General features: G+C 35.3%; 1 pseudogene; it reads left to right on the top strand.

Moving 5' to 3' along the window:
• The first annotated feature begins 1479 nt into the window (after positions 1-1479).
• On the top strand, positions 1480-2030 carry LOC120780049 (annotated as a pseudogene).
• The last annotated feature ends 665 nt before the right edge of the window (positions 2031-2695 follow it).

The raw sequence follows: 2695 nt of genomic DNA on the forward strand, positions 1-2695 counted from the left end.
ACTTTGGGAGAGCTAATTACATCACCCTTGCTGATATAGAGGCGATATTGTTTTTCCTTAACTTTGTTCTGCATTTTTGCAGCTTCTCGAGCTATACTTTTTGGCTGCTTTTCACAGTTTGTAAGATCTTCTTCTTTTGCTATGTCTGATGTTTGAACTAACTCAATTGGTTTTTTATATTTGCAGATGATAGAGGGATTAATCGAACAATTATTAGTTTTTCTTCTTCTATCTTTTGCACTGCATTAGTTAGTTTTGGTTTCGTCGCAGTTGTAGATAATTTGGGCATCATTATTTTGTCCCCCTGCGTTGTGAACAGAACTCGCTGATTGTCATACTTTTGCTTATGTAGACTCCATGCAGCTTCATAATTTTTCGACGAAATTTGTAGATGCTGTATTTAACGTGCAGCTTCGCCTCTTATAGCCCTGACAAACGAGCGAAATTAATGCGCCTTAAGAAACGCTAATGCGCATTGAAATTTTATGGTGACAGACGGCAGACTTGTGCATTTAGACAGCTGATCGTGAAATTTGTTTATTTATTAAAAAAAAAAAGTGAAATAAAAATGAATAAGAGAAATAATTAATAGAAATTTTGGTATTTTTGGAAAGTCAATATAAATTAAACGAAAAAATATGTTTATTATTAACTACGTTCAAAGATAATAGAGTGAAATTAAAAGCAATAATTGATTGTAATGCGAAAAATGTGTGCGAAAAAGTTAAGTATATTGAAATGGATAGCAAACTGTGCGTTGTTTACTTTCTGCCATTTAAAAATATTCAAATTTGTTTTTGTTAATATATGTACTTGCACATAATTTAATTAGCAATATAAAACTGCTGATGCTGATGCTGTAAACGCAAAGGAGAGAGCAGACTTCAAGCGATATCTGTCAAAAAATAGAAAAAGTCGGCCATTTTGAGCAGTGTTGCTTCCTCAAATTTGGTAAATTCAGCTAAATGCACGAAGTTCTTGTGCATTTCAAAGTTGCATTAACATGGGTCAAATGCGCATGATATAAATTTGAGTGTTCAAGGTGTACGAACGTGTTTTTGAATTCGCTCCGTGATTCTGATTTTTGCAAAAAGTAAGCAAACAATAATAATAAATAAAACAAACAAACAAATAAAAAACAGTGGAGACAAACATTAATAAATAGTGCACAAAACAAATATATAAAAACAAAGAACAAAATAAAAAAAACAAACAATAATGAGTGCTTCGCAGCCTTACCCGCAAAACCGTAGGCATTCCTTAAATGCCTACTTCAGCTTTGTCGAGCCAACAAAAGCAACTCCTGCCAAAAACAAATGTAACGGCGATGATGAGTCATCGCAGCGATCAGATGAAAGAGAGACTAAGTAATTGCAGTCAGCAGAAGCAGCAGTAAAAAGCAATCGTGCAACAACAAATCCACTGACAGCAGCCACTGTGCAGGTACCAGCAAGCACCCGGACAGTGAAGGAAAATAAAATGCAAGGTGAGAATGTACCAAGCAAAAAAGGTCCATCAGTTCAGACTGGTATTGATCGCTACACTAATGTAGAAAGGAAATTGAGTCCTATTAAAACTGCGGTCAATACCAAAAAATTTCAAGCAGGCACGCCAAACAGTAAAAAGCCAGAAATTCTTAATGGCAACAGATTTGCCTTATTAAGCAAAGAGCCTAACGACGAAGCAAAGGGTACCACCACGGTCGTGAATGCCAAACCCCCTCCAATCTATTTGCATGAGCGTAGCTCAAATGCGCTTGTTTCCAAAATTAGCAATATAATAGGCACAAAGAATTTTCACATTGTGCCCTTGAAAATAGAAACATAGACGAAACAAAAATTCAAACATACACTGAAAAAAGTTTCATGGATATTGTAAGATTCCTATCAAATAATAACAAGAATTACTACTCTTACCAACTGAAGAGCTCAAAAGGCCTAGTTGTTGTCATAAAAGGTATAGAGTCTTCGGTAGACTCTAACGACGTTAAAGAAGCACTAGAAGAATGTGGTTCTAGCATTAAATCAGTAGTAAATATTTTTAACTTTGTCCACAACCAATGTTCAAAATAGAATTGATGCTAGATTCTAACAAATTAAAGAAAAATGAAATACACCCGATTTACAATTTAAAATATCTTCTTCATCGCAGGATCACCGTTGAGGAACCACACAAGAGAAATGGTCCAGTACAATGTACAAACTGCCAAGAGTATGGACACACGAAAGCATATTGCACTCTACGAAGTGTCTCTGTAGTGTGTGGTGATCTACATCCTACTTCAAAATGTACTCTTAAAAAAGAGGATTTTAATAAAAAATGCAGCAATTGTGGAGGAAATCACACTGCTAACTACAGGGGTTGCCCCGTATACAAAGATTTGAAGTCGAAGTTGTCACAGGGCATCCAAGCTCGTCGTAACCAAATGATGAATATTCCATCTAATGAAAATATTAAAATCCCCGTCCATATTTCAAAAGCAGTAAATCTTAAAGACAATGCTACACAAGGGAGCTATCAAACGTGGTGATAGGCAATACTACACAAATGCAATTGACCCAAAACCAACCAAATGGAAGCGTTGAAACTATGATTTTAAACCTTACCCAATGTATGACACAATTTATGGCTTCAATGCAAAATATGATTCAAGAGATCATCAAATCACAAAACCAAATGTTGCAAACTTTTTCAA

Source organism: Bactrocera tryoni, unplaced genomic scaffold (assembly GCF_016617805.1).
Source record: "Bactrocera tryoni isolate S06 unplaced genomic scaffold, CSIRO_BtryS06_freeze2 scaffold_125, whole genome shotgun sequence".
Classification (NCBI taxonomy): domain Eukaryota; kingdom Metazoa; phylum Arthropoda; class Insecta; order Diptera; family Tephritidae; genus Bactrocera; species Bactrocera tryoni.